Here is a 17,792-nt window from a genome sequence, read left to right on the forward strand (position 1 = left end):
TCTTTGCCCAAGACAACATTGGTTACATCATTGAAAACCCCCAATAGTTGTAACGACCCCAATGGAAATCAATTAACTGGTAATTGACCACATGGTTCTTCTCACAGCCTTATCCCTCGCTGGACAAGACTCAAGGATCTTAACCTCTCCTAAACCAGAGAATTCAGCAGAAGACTTTGTTACTCTAGGGAAAAGAAAAACAATAACTAAAACAACCACAAATTCATACACCAGAGTAATCATAATACCTCATAATGTAAATAAGTCACCAAATGTATCGTCATCAGACCATCATCAGATAAAGGTTATAGACCATAATTATTGTTTGGAAATAAAACAACAAAATAGATTAACGCCTAATCTTAAGTAATGCCAAGGAGACAAGAATCTCGGTTATGTCTGCCCGTGTGGTTCCTCCGTCATCCCACATAGTCTCCAACCACACTAGATCTATGTCCTCAAAAACGACTCTAATCAAGTCCTGAGCAATCACCCAAGTTTAGTCCGTAGGCATCCTCCTCTAAGCTAGCTAAACCGCGCAATTTGTATATAATAGAGGGAGAAAGATAAAAAAGGGGGGGGGGGGGTAAGTCCAATGACTTAGTGAAAATTAATGCACATGCCATTTTAGTGATGAACTTCGTTTGGTAAAGAATGCAATAGTTTAGTTATGACAGTTATTTAAGGATGCGATATAGATATAATACATGCTTATAATCATGAGTAACAGTGATAGTTCAACAATATGGTTTACATGAGATATTACCCATTTTCAACAGGGTTGGCACTGTCCCAAGAGACCTATAATACAATGATTGTGCCCCGACCATTGTACGCTACCGTCCATAATACTAACAGCCTAACCAAGTCTGACCTTGGGTGGCCCACGCTACTAATGATGTATGTCCTATAGTGACTGCTCGTTAAGGCTGTTCCAGTCACGAAACAATCATTGGATCTAATACCTATATATCACACACATATTTGACCATAAAGTTAACATGTATAGTAAGCCAACATTATCCCGCACGTACTGCGGTACTGGTGTACCATGTCATACGATGCGATTAATCTTATCCTCATTTTACGTGTATGCTTTTACAAGTCTCAATGTCATTATCTTGTTAAGTCTCACATTTTCACAAAGAGCTAGAGTTCATGTGCAACAAAGTGAATATCGTGAGTGTTGTAAATATGCATGTTTTGGTACACAAAATAGTCATGCATTACGGGAAAATAAATGGTGAGCATTTTGTGAGTTAAAACTCACTTGGGTCGTATAAGCTCTCCGAGTAATCCTCCAAATGGTCTGGATTCTCAAAATCTATGGAAAACCTTCTATTAGTCCTAAGTCCAACTAAACGAACCTAGAATGTGAAAACATAGGCTATCGAACGACTGGTCAAAATGGTGTTCACTGGAACGCTTTTGACCATACATCCGGGCTCATGGTCGTATGTCCTCTTGTTCCAAACGTCCTCCTATCCTCCCAAACTAGTTCTAAAGTTACCCAAAAGGATTCTTAGGACCTCCTATCTCAAAACAAAGCCTCCATGCATAAGAAAACACGTTTGATCAAAATGAAACGCTAAACCAAGCTTAAACAAAGATTAAAGGCATAACCTAGCTAGAAACCCAAACCAACAACTAAGCTAGTCTAGAAAAGCAATATAACGACTAAAGAGAAAACTCAAGCATAGAAGGTTACCTCCTAGAAGCAAGGCCTTCAGGAAACCACCTCTTTTCCTTCAAGAACTTACAAAACCCACAAAGCCCTTACAAAACCCACAAAATCCTCACAAAACACTCATACAGGGTTACTAGAGGGAACAAGAGCGAAAATAGGTCATAAAGGGCAAGGGGAAGGGGGTATTTATAGGTGGAAAAAAGATGAGAGCGCTGCAGGCTGTCCTAAAAAGCAGCATACATACGGTACTATAGGGGCGTATGTACGATACTGTTTACCTAGTGAACCAAGGCTACATCGTACGTTTGGGCATTAACCAAGGGTTATTCAAAAGTCAGCGTACGTCCAGGTGGTCCCCCTACGTACATCCTTGTACTATTTGTAGGCGTACGTATAGTGGTCTTCCTGCGTACGTCTGCGTACTATTTGCAGAGTACGTACGGTGGTCCTCCTGCGTACATCTGGTTAGAAAGTTTTAAATTTCCAAAATGCCCCTACAACTGTACATAGTGACCCAAAACCCAATTTAACCATCTAACGAGCATCTTATATGTACTATTCCACCTAGTGAGTACATCCAAAATTAATTTCTTAGAGGCCAATTTCAATTGCTTAGAATTTCACTAAACTTAATCAACATTGCCTCTGATGCCACCACGTATTTATTTCCATCTTTAACATAATCAACAATTTTTTTGAAATCTCAACAAGACCGTCTTGAACTAACAAATTTGTTATATGGGCACAACAACGGACATGAAACAGTTTTCCAGCAACAAGCAAAGTTTTTCTCATGTTAAAACATCTTTCAATACTCTAATGGCTGTATCATTTGCCTTTGCATTATCAACTATGATTGAACAAATTTTGTTCTCAATCCCCCATTCTTGAAAACATTTTTGTAGTGCATCTACAATAGTGGTGGTGGCACATTACAAAAGTTAAGCACACGCCTATTTAAATGACAATCATAATCAATGAAATGACATGTGACAACCATATAAGAAACTTTTTGGCATGAACTCCACATGTGAGTTGTAATGTTAACTTTGTGAACACCTCTTAACAAATTTTTCAATTTTCTCTTCTCAATCTCAAAAGTGGCAAAACAATCCTTCCTTACTGAAGCCTAAGTCATTTTTACCCAATACAATGTTAATGTAACGCCCCCAAAACTGACCTTAACCAGGCTGGCAGGGTTACTGGCAATTACCCCAATTTAACCAACTGATGACTAAATGGGGAACTACCCCTCTAATCATTATTAGAGTTAATGCATAGGAATGTGAAATAAATTTGAGAAATCTATAAATCATTATAGTACAAGTATAATCTTCAAATTAAAGACAAGAAGCAACTAACAATAATATAAAGCAAACCTGATAACAACATGAAGATCTTAAAGCAAAGTTTGTAGTGGTAACCGTACCACTCTTGGGTTCTAGGAACAAGCTTTCCATAAAAGTAATAACCGCGTAAGTTTAACGACTTAGTAAGTAAACCTCACAATTTGGTATGACAAGAACTCATTATTATAAGTAGAAATAAACGTACAGCTTTTAGTAAACATTGAAAAGAGGTATTGTCACCGTTAATACATCGTAAAAGTATTGTTTGGTTAATAAAATTGTGTACTCCCAGCGGCAATCGCCTAAGTGTTTTAATGCCAAAAACTAATGTTTTATAAGTCATAACTATAATATATGGTCTACCCAAGATATTACCCATTCTCAACAAGGTTTGCGTTGTCCTGAAGGACTTGTAATACAATGCCGGTATCCCGGCCAATCTACGCTACCGTTCATAACACTAGCAGCCTGATCGAGTCCAACCTCGGGTTGCCCACACTACTAATAATGTGCATCCTATAGTGACCAATCATTAGGCAATGGTTGTGCCGGTCACAAAACAACCATTAGATCCAAGGCCCATATAACAACATACACATTTGACCATAGAATCAAGTCTATATACTAAGCTCATGGCCATTATTTCGCACATACCAGTGTACCATGTCATACGATGCATCTTATCAACCAGTTATTAAAGCAGTTACCAAGTTATTACAAAAATGTAGATATGCTCATATCATACGCGTGGTCAGTCAGCTGACATATCTCACGTTTTTAAGGAAAGTGTTTGCAAGTGTTTACTTACCATGTTTGCTCACTCGAGTCCTCCGACATCACGAATCCCTGCTATAATGAAACACGACTCATCATTATAAGCAGTACTAGAGAACTCTACGAGGTTACATCTAACAAAAATGGACTGCTAAAACCTTTGTACACATTTATGGGGCTAAGGGGTGTGTAACCCACTCTCTGGTCGAGCGCTCGTTCCCTAGGGCAAGCATTCAGCTAGGGGCTAAGGTTTGGCCAGAAATCCCCCAAAATGCGTTTAGGCTTCTATCTAAGGCTATGGGTTGGTATTTTCTTTCCTAAGCTAAAAATAAACACATACATCATAGGTAAACACAACGAAAGGAATCAAATAGATGTTTAAAAGCCTTTTGAAAACATTCTTGGCGTTGTTAAGAAATAGGCACATCTAAGTGCAACTTTTAAAGAGAACAAGGGTGGGTTGAAAGCCTTTCAAAATCATTCTTGGTTTTACAAGAAAAACGGGTACAATAACTTGTTATGGCATCTTTAAAACTTGTAACACTAGAAGAGTAGTAACAACATTTAGAAAAGCATAAACGGGGGATTAAGAAGTCACCTTAGAAGATAGCAAGAGTTCCACACCTCCTCCTTCTCCACGAACAGTCACAAACCTCACAAACTCTCAAAACCAACCAAACAGGGTTTCTCTTGGGCAACAGAGGCTAAAATGAGGGTTAAGGGTCAAGTGAGGGGTGGGTTTATATAGGGGAAAAAAGCTGATGGCACAACAGGAGAAATTCTGAAAAGGTGCGAGCACTCGTGTACTGTTTACTACAGCTTAAAAATGCTTTTCAGGCATGCGATTTGAGTATTGTCCAAGAGTCTGAAATATTGGTCAACGAGTGCTCACGTACTATTCATGCGAGCGCTCAAATACTGTTCACAAAAGGTAAAAAATGCTCAAATGTACGATTTTGGAAAGGTGCGAGCGTTTATGTATTATTCATGCGAGCGCTCGTGTACTGTTCACTATGTGTTAAAAATGCTTTTCAGGTGTACGATTGAGTAAAAACCATCAATCAACAAAGCGTAAATGAGCACTCGACCTAGTCCCCACACGAGTTCTCATGTACTATAGCTCAGAAACTCAAAATTTTCAAAAATGCCCCTCTAGCTGTCCCTAGTGACCCAATGTCCAATTAACCCTTAAAGCAAGCTATCTTAAGCCTAGTTAATTATTTTAGGTCACTACAGTTAAAGACTTTACAAACTTATTAAATAATTCATGCTCCACAATATTAAAAGGATATTCATGATAGAGAATCATATGAGAACAAATTTCTCTTGATTTCCTTTCATCATAGGTAAAGTTTATTATGCTGCCCATACCATCAACAGATAGAACCTTTTACTTATTCTTTTCTTTAGCACCAGGGAAAGAGAATTTTGTTTTTTAAGTGCCTACCCAAAGTACTTGTACATCTTGAATTTGACACGATGAATGTCTTCTTACACTAATTACATTGATGCTTTTTCTTTCTTCCTATATCCACCTCAATAAAATGCTCTCAAACATGAGAGGTCTTCTGCCTTTGCTTCCTCTGATAAGAAGTCCTTTTTAGATCTTCTTGGCTTGGAACCTCAATAGAGGCAATATCTTAAGTCACTTCATTTTCTAGAGAACTATGAGTACCAACATTACTGGTATCAATAGAATTCTCATTTTCATACTCCTCATCCACATCCTTAATCTCCATCGAATGAAGTTGGTTCAAATCCCCTTCCATGCCTTTTAAGATAGTATAGTAGACTTACTAATAGTAGGTATTATGTATTATTATAAAAATACAAAAAAAAAAGGGAAAATTACACTTTACCCCCCCAAAGTTTGGGGCCATTTTCAATTCGACTTCCAATATTTCAATTTTTGCGATCCACCCCCCTAAACTTGCCAAAGTTTTGTAATTCGGCCATTCCGTCAGTCAAAGCCGTTTTGACTGACGAAACAGTGATCACGTGCGTTGCACGTGATCACTTATGTTGATTTCTTCCCGAAAATGCCCCCATCTCCTTCAGCGTTCCACAATCTCTTATCCTCCAAAAGTCAAAGTTTCATGCTCACATTCCACGTTGTCAATCTCTCAAACAAAAACCCATTTTCGAAAAGAGGCCAGGTGATGATTCCACGGATGTGCAACTCCACCTTCTCATATGAAATCCATTACCAGTACTTCAAACACATTTGTGAAGCTCTGCCTCAAGCTGCGCCACAGCTCCTCTTATCACCACTCCCATGGTTCAATTCTCGTTGTGGGTGCTACTCCTATAAGGTGTCATGCTAATCCTTCTCTCTTTGATTTCAATTTATCTGGGTTCTACGTTGTTATCAATCAAACAACCCAAAATTTAAATGTTTATCTGCTATTTTGTTTTTCTTACTCTGTTTTGGTTTATGAGAGTATGTAAGAAAGTGAAAGAAAATTATTTTTCAATTTTAGGTTTCTGTTGTTTTGGCTTCCAAGAATGGTTAGAAAATCCACATAAATTTTATGCTAGTAACTACATTGAATCCCCTGCTTTCCCTTTCTCAATTGAAACTTTAAATGTTGTGTTTTTTGTTCTCTTGGTTTCCAAAAACTAATAGTAATAGATATTTCACGTCCATGTAACGAAAAATCTGGTAGTAAGAATATTTAAGAGAATGGAAGAGAGAACTACATGTGGTGATCAAGAAAAAGCAGATTGTCATGGATGGTTCCCATCCCCACATCGAATTCTAGTCCTCAATGAGATCTAGGTGATTCTCACCACTTATCCTAGAGTGGATCTTGTAATTGGGATCCTGTTGGTCGATTTTTCTTCTCTTGCGTTTTCATGTACTCTGTTTTGCTTCACAGATGAAGCCTGCAAATTGCGAGCAGCTGGTGGAGGTTCTTAAGTACGTGACCAAGGCATTGGTTCACGTGTGGGTTCGAGAAGGTGATGCGATGAAACGATAGGAAGCACGAGTGGTTCGTGTACTTCTGAATCTAGCTTAGAGCAGCAAGGGCAATGAAGTAGCAGGGGGCATTTTGGGACTTGTTTGTGGAACGTTGAAGGAGATAGGGGCATTTTGGGGAAGAAATCAGCATAAGTGAACGCACGTGATCACTGTTCCGTCAGCCAAAACGGCTTTGACTGACGGAATGGCCGAATTGCAAAACTTTGACAAGTTTGGGGGGGTGGATTGCAAAAATTGAAACATTGGAGGTCGAATTGAAAATGGCCTCAAACTTTTTTTTTGGGGGGGGGGGGGGTAAAGTGTAATTTTTCCAAAAAAAAAAAGATCATTAATTTATAGTGACTTAAGTGGCATACAAATTACAGAGCATAAACCAGAAGATAGAAAGTATAATTTATTTGTAGCATAGCATAATACTGACTACTGAGCAAAAAAAACCTACAAAAGACAAACATATACATATTCTAAGTAGAATAATGATTGATTATAGAAACTGCATTATATGTAAAAGGATATATACATTACATTATTAGAGGTGAAATTACAAAAACAACATAAATATACATACCCTTCCTTCGAGTAGGCTTATGGCTTGACTGGAGCTTTCCACTACCATTGTTCGACACCGGAACTGGCAGCGTGATCTCCTCTCCCCATCATCACTTCCGCCGACCCCCAAACCCTTTCCCCTGAAAATCACATTTCATTTCCCCCCTTTTTCTTCCCCAATCCATTTTCTCCCCCCCCCCCCCCCTCAACCGGCACCGCCATGACTCCTCCCTCCCACCATAAGTCTCCCCACCGTCAATGCCACCGACGAACCCGTCCATCAGCTACCATCGATTCTAGTTCTCCCTTACAAGATTTTTCCTCCCAAACCCATTTTCTCCCCCGCCGGCACCATGCGCCCCTTCTCTCCGCCGCGCAGTTCCTCACCGTGCACCGTATGCTCTGATTTGCAACAAATCTAGATCAGGGCGAGAAATATAGGGTATGATAGTGGAAGATGTGGAAGGCCTCTAGGTCTATTGAGAATGGTTTTGGGTTTAGTAACATCTGATTTTGGTGTTACTATGTGATTATAAGAATGCTGATTGTTTTTCTTTCTTTCTTTCTGATTATGTGACTGAATTTGTTGTTGTCCTAACTTGTGAAAAAAACTAAAAAAAATCCATAGAATGTTGATGGTTTTTTTGAAGTAATTTGTGTTTGGAAATGATGTAATCACTGTATTTTTGGATTATGACATTACCATGGAAATTTATAGTCCAAAGGATGAATCCATAGGAAAAAATTATCAATTCTTGATGAAGATCGCAGATTCGGTGTAAACACTGAATTCTCAATTTATGGTCTTGTCCTTTCTGATTTAGTACTTATTATTTTTGTGCTATTTTCATGGTCTGAATAAGAATGTCAGTATGGAATACATTGTAGTTTAACTCACGCCATATTTTTCACGGTTCCTTGGCATATATGTACATTCATAGGAAAAATTATTATCATTTTTGTCAAATTCATGTGATTTTTGTCGTGGGTCCTTTGCAAATTCATTTGATTTCGGTCATTTACTGTGCCTATGTAAATATGCCGCTTTTGTGTTACTATGGCTCTCATTTCTATATTTTAAACAGGTGATTTATCAAATTTGTGAGGAAGTCATTGGAAGCCAGCAAGGATTAGAGGAGAAGCTCTTGCAGGGTATTATTTTGGAAATTAGAAGTCATATCAAAGGTAATGATAGTTTAGTTAATTTGACCTTAATTGTGAGATCTGTAAGAGTTGGACGTTAGCTCCTAATATTTTGATTTGAGGAGCTTGTTGTTTTGGCTCTGTTGGCAGATGTTTTGATACTTGATTCGTTGTTGAGTTAGAGTGTATTTTTGGCCTCTTATCGTTGTATTTTGGCAATTGTTGTATTGTTGTGGTTGTTTGTTGTGTTTAGAGTTGTGGTTGTTGTTAGGTTGATTTGTAAAGGTGTTCTAGCTACTTGCTGGTGTGTGGTTGTTTTTTTGTGGTTATAAAATTTTCATTCATTCATTCATTCAAAAAAAAAATAATCTTGTGTGTCCATGCATTTATTGTAGTCTCGCATACAACATATTTATGTGTTATGGAAACTAATTAGTTACTCTAAGAACTTGTTATTCATATTGAAATTGCCTAGTTGTTATATTTAATTACTTACTAGGCTATCCAAGATCCAAATAATTGGGAAATGCAGAAGTTGGAACTTCTGGAGACTGCATGCATTCTATTTGGTGAGGTTGTGTTTCTTTGATGTTGATTATATGCTTAAATTGATGGTTACATTACATTTGGATTAAGGTTTAATCATTTCATTGACTCTCACAGGATTGCTGATACAGATATTTGCAATCGGCACAACAATTTTTCTTATTGGTAACATGTTTCCTCTCAAAAGGGCCTCATAACTACTTCTTGTAGCCCAGAACTCACTCTCCATGTCAACTAACATAAATTCTTTCTTTATTGTGGTGCTTTATAAATTATATTGATTCACGAAAGATTGATTCCTTAATTTTAGTTAATAGCCTGCTTAGAACCATGTTTAGAAACAATGTTTTATTTCATAACTTATATATTCATATCTGTGGTGATGGCCTCCTTGTGTTTTATTAATCCTTTTTTTTTTTACAAGAACGACTGTATGCATATTACAAAATTAATAAGGAATGTACAGCTTAGTTGCTTTGTAAATTTATGAAGGTGATCATTTGTGGTGATCAAGGTAAAAATATAGCATAGCCAAACTGATATATGAGACTATTTCATATTCTAGGAGCTAATATGAGACTACTTCATATTGTATTAGGCTACCACACCTGGACAATTTTCATAAGGTTTTTTATAAGATTATATTTCTCCTTGATAATTTTCATTTATGTTGCAGTCTCTTACTCATTGATTTCTATCACTTAATTGCGATGTATTCTTTTCATCTTTATAATTTTTTTATTTGTTGACATATTTGTAGTTTGAAATAGTAATGACCTATTGGAATTAAGAATATGACCCAGGTGAGTTTTAACTCACATAATGCTCACCATTTATTTTCCCGCATTGCACGACGATTTTTATGTACCAAAACATGCATATTTACAACTCTTACAATATATTCCTTGATGCATATGAACTTTAGCTTTTTTTTTTGAAAAATGTGCTACTTAACAAATAAAATGACGTTGAGACTTGTAAAAGCATACATGTAAAATACAAACAAGATTAATTACATCGTATGACATGGTACATCGGTACGTGCGGGATAACGGCCATGGACTTACTATACAAGTTAACTTTATGGTCAAATGTGTGTGTGATATATGGGCTTTGGATCCAATGGTTATTCGTGACTGACGCAACCTTAACGGGCAGTCACTACAGGATGGACATCATTAGTAGCGTGGGCCACCTGAGATCAGACTTGGTCGGGCTGCTAATGTTATGGATAGTAGCGTGCAATATCCAGGGCACCGGTATTGTATTACAAGTCCCTCGAGATAGCGTCAACCCTGCTGAGAATGGATAATATCTCGGGTAGATCATACTGTTGAACTATTACTGTTACTCATGATTATAAGCATGTATTATATCTATATCATCCTTGGATAACTATCTTGACTAAACTATTGCATATTTTACCAAACGAAGTTCATCACTAAAATGACATGGGTATTATGTGCATTAACTTTCACTAAGTCTTTGGACTTACCCCCTTTATTTTTATGCCCCCCTCCATTATATACATTTGCGTGGTCTAGCTAACCTAGAGGAGGATGCCTACGGACCGTACCTAGGTGGTGGCGCAGGATTTGATTAGGGTTGTGTTCGAGGATCAAGACCCAATATGGCTGAAATCGATGTGAGATGATGGAGGAACCACACTAGCGGACATAATAGAGATTGTCATCTCATTAGCAATACTTAAGCTTATGATTTGATCTTTTATCTTGTTGCAAGACATATATATCTATGGTTCTGTAATATTTTGTTGATGGTCTGTTAACCGATACATTGGTGGCCTATTTATATTATGAGGTGTTATATTATTCTGGTGTATGAATTTTGTGGTTGTTTAGTTGCTCCTTTCCTTTTCCCTTAAGTATCAAAGTCTTTTGCTAGATTCTCTTGCTCATAAGAGGTTAAGATCCCTGAGTTTTGTCCCATAAGGAATATGGCTGGGAGGCAAACCATAGGGTCAATTACCAGTTAATTGACTTTCCCATTGGGGTCATTACATCACAAGCTAGGCTCAAGCCCACTCTTGCTTGGGCTCGAGCACACACGGATTGCAGAACATGGCAGGAGTCCTTTTCCACCTTGAATTGGGTTTTCAGTCTCCCACTTGGATTGGGAGACTGACCTATAGTTTTCCTAGGGTTTCTAGTGTTTTTAGGGTTCTCCTACTCCCTATAAATAGGCCTCTATTGAAAAAAATTACATTGTTATCTAGAGCAAAAATTCAGTAAATACTTTACGAAAGCTTGAAGAGTTGAAGGTAAGTAGATCATGGCAGGAGGCCATCTCAGCAATGTCATGAGCGGCTAAACCCCTTGTGGGGTATTAATGTAACCCTATCCAAGCACAATGATTTGATTGTACCTTAATTTAGAGATTTTCAGTTTATGCATGTTGATTGTATAATTATGAGATTTGCTAAAATTTGATATTGTTCTTTATGTTTAAATGCAATTGTTCTTAATTTCAAAATCAATATTTATGAAATTCTTATCTTGTCTTAGAATGTTTTTTACTTTTATTGAACTCAAATCATTCTTATTTTCTGTGATTATGGGGATGATGATTATACAACGATTTTAATTGACATATGATCAAGAGGGTTAGATAAGCCATGCCTAGGGAAGATGGACCGTACTACACCCTAGTTTAGTATAATTTAGGTAGACGGTTCGTACCGGCCGAAGATAGGTTATACTAATCCCTTGATTGTTGGTATCATATTAAGGAATCAGATAATCCATACCTAGGAAGACGGGTAGTACAGCATCTTAGTGATTAGGTGGACGGTCTGTGCCAACCGAAGATGGATTATACTTGTTCCTTAATATGGTAATTTCTTGTTTATTTTTATCATGCATAGAATGAATTCCTCTAACTAAATATTAATCATTGATGTGCGGATAGCGGTGACGTCAATACTCTACACTCTCTCTCTATTTTAATTCAATTCTCTTTTGCGTTTATTTTATGCACTTTAGTCAACAACAAAATCAATTATCTTTTCTTAAGTTATTTTTAATCTTACAAAGCTTGATAACAAGTCCTGCGTAGTCCTTGAAGTTCGACACCCTCAATATAGCCCTATCCTACGAGGATTCGTACTATTGCAAGTGATTTATTATTATTGATATTATTTCGCTTTAAAAGACCACATCAATTACCTTTACTCTTTAGATACTTAATGGTTAAATCATTTAAAATATAATTATATGATTAAATTTTATCATTAAATTATATATTAAGGGTAACTTCACTTACCCCCCACCCCCCCCCCCCCCTGAACTAACGGACATTTTACAAACACCCCCCAATGTTTAAAGTCTCTCACTTTGGTGTATCCAACTTTAATTTCGTTGCACTTACCCCCTTCCATTAGGATTTTCTGTGAAATCCTAACGGAGCCCTTCTCACGTGCCGCGCATGTGATTCTTTTTTATTGAAACACATGTTATACCCTTGCCCATTTAGACAGAACACGTGTACAAACACCCTTAAACCTATTTTCTCAAAATCATGATTACGAAAGCCAGCCGTTGTTTGAACCCTAAAATCTCGAAATTTCAAACCCATTTGACGAACCCTAAAATCCCGATTCTACCTTGCTAAACTCACGATTCCACCCAACGAAAATCGCAATTCGAAGCCTTGTAAACCAATTCCAACCCTTAAATCGCATCTGAAGAACCATTTCAAGACCCATTTGAACACCCATTTGAAGTCGATTGTGGTTGCACCAAGCTTCGTCCATGAGCGGTCTTCTTCATGATTGCATTCACCAGGTATAGTCCCTTTTGTTAAATAAAGTTGGTTATCTTATAGGTATTCACTGATTAGCTGTATTGCCCTTTCTTTTTATTGTTGTTTATTTGTGGGTCATATGCTTGTATTGTTAAAAGTTTGTCAAAAAGGTTTATTTTTGGGTCATATGCTGCTGTTGGGTTGAATAAAGAAAGGGTTCACTTTTGTTGGTCATATTGATACTAGCAAAAGGTTAGAGCTTTTGGCAGTTTTTAATTGTCGGGTATGAAGAAAGTTGAAGGTTTATTTTTGGGTCATATGCTGCTGTTGGGTTGAATAAAGAAAGGGTTCACTTTTGTTGGTCATATTGATACTAGCAAAAGGTTAGAGCTTTTGGCAGTTTTTAATTGTCGGGTTTGAAGAAAGTTGACTATTTGTTTACTGTTTTTGGCATGTTGTAGATGACACATATGTCACTCCCTATTGTCGGGTTTAGCAAAAGGTTAGAGCTTTTGGCATGTTGTGGATGACAAGTTGACTGTTTGTTTAGGGTTTGTTTGTTTGTTGTTGTTTATATGTCCACTATTTTTGGCATGTTGTGGAGTGGGGTTTACCATTGTGGTTTCATTTCTAGTTGTGGATGTGATGTGAACCTCAATCGACTTGCTTTGAGACCCAACAACAATATTGGAATACGGACCCAAGAAAGCTAAAATGCAGATTTTGATAGAAAACCTTGACCCAACGTTTACAAATGAAACGCGAACCAAAGGTATAACGAAACAACCCTCGACCCAACGTTTATAAACGAAACGCGAACCGAAGGTATAAAGTTTGAACGCCACAAGGAAGAATCCTTGATAAGTTCACAAGTTCTCTGAAGAACTAATAGAAGAAGCAAACCTCACTTTTGTATTTTCATTCATGATGTCCATTACAATTGAGTGCGTGCTATTTATAAAGCATGGCTGAAAATATGACTACCTACTTGCTATGGAAAGGAAATTAAATTGGTTCCAACATTGGAAAGTAAATAAAGTAAAAAAGGACTAACTAATAAAAGCCTAAAATTAAGGTTGATTTGGTCTGAAATTTGCAGCTCCTCCATGCCAAAAATAGACTAAAATTGGCAATTAAATCACGCCTAAGGAAGGTCTTGAAATAGGTAAGTCAATCAAACTAACTAATTGGCATGTAATTTGGCAAGTCAATCATCCAATTAATTGGTATGTAATTGGATAATCAATCAGCCATAATCAACCATTAATCCATGCCATGGCTAAGGAAATTTTGTGCAATCTGCTCCATGAATAGCTTGGATCAAATTTATTACGCCTTCATCTCCCTTTGGGCCAAGCTTGGAATGCCCCATTTTAGAATCAGCCCAAATCTCTTGAATCAGCCCATTAAGTGCTTCTTTGATCTTCTTGGATCTTGCTCTAGTAATAGGCCCAACTGGAACATGCAATGGATCCTTTAATGGTGCTTGTTGAATCTCATCAGGATGACACGTAATGGTATATGCCATTGGTTTTTGCATATTGTTGTGTGAATTGAGGGTGATTATGAGAGCTTTTATTGCAAATGTGGTCCCCTCTCTAGCGATGATTCTTTATATATGTGGTCCCCTATGGAGATGTGGTTGTCGCTGCTTGTTTTTAGTTTATTAGTTGGAACTGAATGTATCACTTAAAAGCTACTACATGTATCACTAAGCTACTACATATATGACTACCTTTATTAATATGTAATCATATATGTTGCATTTATTAAATACTCATTGTTCTTCTCAACGTGGCAGGGCAAATAATGGCTAGTGACCTATTTTTGTTCAAATTTTAATACTCGCAAGTGCACGAATCGTTTGCAATATAATATTTTGCAAGTACGAGGTCAAACCCACAGGGAATTGTGTTTTTAAATAACAAATTATAATTAAACTAATTTTATCCTAACCTAGTTTCAAAAAAGTTTGAATTTTGAGTCTTGAAAATTAAAGGATAAACATTAACTAAATAAAATAAAACAAAAAGATAAAGACTAAGGTTTGGAGATCCACACTCACCGAATCATAACAACATACTCCATGTTCATCAATATTTATCTGAAGTTCTCACAATTAAAATCTTAGTTATGTTTTACTATGCTTCAACAGTTAATCAAAACCATCTTATGTATCCATTCATTGCACAAATCACAAAAGGAATCCAATATCAATTAAATCATTAGATGTATCCGTAAATCACAAAAGATATCCAATCTTAATTGAAACACCAAATGTATCCCAAGAAGAAATCACAAGAGATTTCCAATTATTTAGGCAAATAAAATCAAGCAATCAATTAAGTGAAATTATCTTAAATCATCAAGTGTATTCTTGAATCATAAAAGATATCCAAGAATCACTCCACACATTGAAGAGAAGTTAAACAATTGAAATATTAAACCCAATAAAATCAGATAAATAAAGACTTACATGAAAGTATTGATGTTCTTCATCAGTGAGGTTTCATTCCCAACCTTAATTGGGAATTTAGCTCCACATAAAAATAAAACATAAATCTAAAGAAAAGCTAAACTAAAAAGAGAAAAACTGTAAAATTTTACTCTTTGGGATTGTGTATCTTTTCTTGAATGCAAAGAGGTCTATTAATAGGCTTAGAAAAGTCCTAGAAGCCCTATTAAACCTAAATAATTCGGAGTTTTGTCTCCCAGTCAAAATAGAAGTCTGAAATCGGAATAGGATTCGTCCAAATTTGTGACCTTTATTACAGAGCGATTTTGGCATAGTAGCCGTCGGAATTAAGAAACTCCTATTTCACAACAAATTGTAGTATTTTGTGTTAGCTTTCCAATACCGCTTGAATCACTTCAATTTGATATATGACTGGAAAGTTATGGTCAAAATACTGAGACATGTACATAATCTGAATTTGAATCCGATCCGAAATCATATCCAATATGATCTTTTATCCAATTTAATCCGATTTACCCTTTTTCTTGAATTTGGTTAAACTTAACCACATCATCTAGGTCTTCTCAAAGTATGCTTTCTTCCAAACTTTGCATTTTTCCCTTTAAAGTTGTAGTTTTTCTTCAATGACCTACAAAATACTAAAAACACAAAACTAACACAAAATATTAAATAACGACACAGCTAAAGGATTAACTAATGTAAATAAAAGGGTCCAAGTATGCAATATTTGACACTTATCGAACACCCCCAAACTTACATTTTGCTAGTCCCTTAGCAAAACAAAATGAAAAATAAAATGAAAGCAAGAAACATACATCCTTTTTCGTGGGAGAGACGATTGCATTTAGCATATGCAACAAGCCTTTTAAACCCCTAGGCATCCCTAGTGGACGAGTGAAGTTTCGTGAGGGCTTAACAGGAATGATACCCACAAACATTGTAGCACAATGTTGTTAACAAGAAAGAAATTTCACATAAACCATGATTCTTATTCATGAACAAACTTAAAAAGACAAACACCATCATCACAGTCAAAAGGAAATCCAAAATCACTTTACTCATAAATGGACAATTTAGACCTCATATGTTCTGAAAAGTGTAAAGTGTAATTAACATACAATCATGAAGCTTTTAGCTTAAACTCAAGACAAGTTCCATAAAATTTGTAAAAATCTCTATCAAATGAAACTACCAAGGCAAGATATGCATTTTTATTTTTTATTTTTCGTTTTTATAGGCTCTACAATGTCTAACCCCCTTAAGCTTTCTAATTGACCCATGTAACAAGTGTTAGGCCAATGACTCCCAAGCCAGGTGGCTTTAGGTAGGGGTAGCAAAATGGGTACCTGACATGACCCGATTACAACCCGCGGGTACCAATTACACGATTAGCCTATACACAGACACGACCCGTTTAGCTAAATAGGTAATCGGGTCTGACACGATTATGACACGAAAATAGCCGAGTAATCCGACATGACCCGTTTTACCCGTTTAAAATAACCGGGTCTAATCGGGTAGACACGACCCAACTCGACACGACCCGTTAAAACCCTAAATAATAAAATTAAAAACAACAATTCTCAAAATATCTAAACAACAATTAGAACTTCAAGAACTCAAAATATAACTAGAATACAATCAGGATCTGAAATAATAGATCCAAAACTGGAAATTTTTTTTATGAATTTTTTATTAACTTCAGTTCTATCTAAGAAATTCTTTGTGCACATTGTTCATCAAAGTGCCACCAACTACAAATAGAAACTGCTCTACAACATGAAAATCCCTCTGCAATTTCGACAAATTGAAGAACTAAAAAATTAAAAATGGACCTATTCCGTGTAAATGCGCTACAAGAATGTCACTACTGAATGCATCCACCACCAGATTGGGCGAGTCCGGGACCAGGCTCGGGCTTAGGAACAGTACGGACTTGGCCGCCGCGAGCCTCTTCCTTTGTTGGCACCGGTAGATCCTCCCCGCAAAGCACGGCACTCTGTCGATCGCGTTGATCGGAGACTGCTATTGACTGTCGGCATTCGCAGTTGGGGACGACGGCGGGGTCATGCGGTGTGGATAGATCTGAAACGATGCGTAGAGAGAGTGGAACGAGTTGACTCGGTGAGTCCGGGCACTGATTGATGAGTAGTGGATTTGGGCAAGAGCGCCAGGCTTAAGGTACTCGTGGAACGACTTAGTCCGGTTAGGGGAGGTGGAGAAGGAATTGGTAGAAGGCTAGAAGCTCTGAGCCTACAGTTCATGGTGTATGCAGTAAGAAGTGGCAGATACGTGGTTTAGCTTTTAGGTCTACTGAATACTGAGTACCTCTGCCTGCCTTATCATGACAAAAAAAAAGAAAAAAGAAAAAAAAAGAACCAGGTCTAGCGGGTTGACCCGCCAGACACGAAATTACTAGGTCTTAATCAGGTAGACCCGATTACGACCCAAACCCTATAAACCTAAACACAATACCTGTTTTTTCGTGTTGTCTTCATGTAGGGTTCACGAGATGTGTCAAAA

The 17,792-nt window shown here is 37.1% G+C and overlaps 1 pseudogene; it reads right to left on the bottom strand.

Moving 5' to 3' along the window:
- Window positions 1–72: 72 nt before the first annotated feature.
- On the bottom strand, window positions 73–17,533 carry LOC148584883 (uncharacterized; annotated as a pseudogene).
- Between the last annotated feature and the right edge of the window lie 259 nt (window positions 17,534–17,792).

This window comes from Corylus avellana, chromosome 6, assembly GCF_965113065.1.
Source record: "Corylus avellana chromosome 6, dhCorAvel1.hap1.2, whole genome shotgun sequence".
In the NCBI taxonomy this organism is placed as follows: domain Eukaryota; kingdom Viridiplantae; phylum Streptophyta; class Magnoliopsida; order Fagales; family Betulaceae; genus Corylus; species Corylus avellana.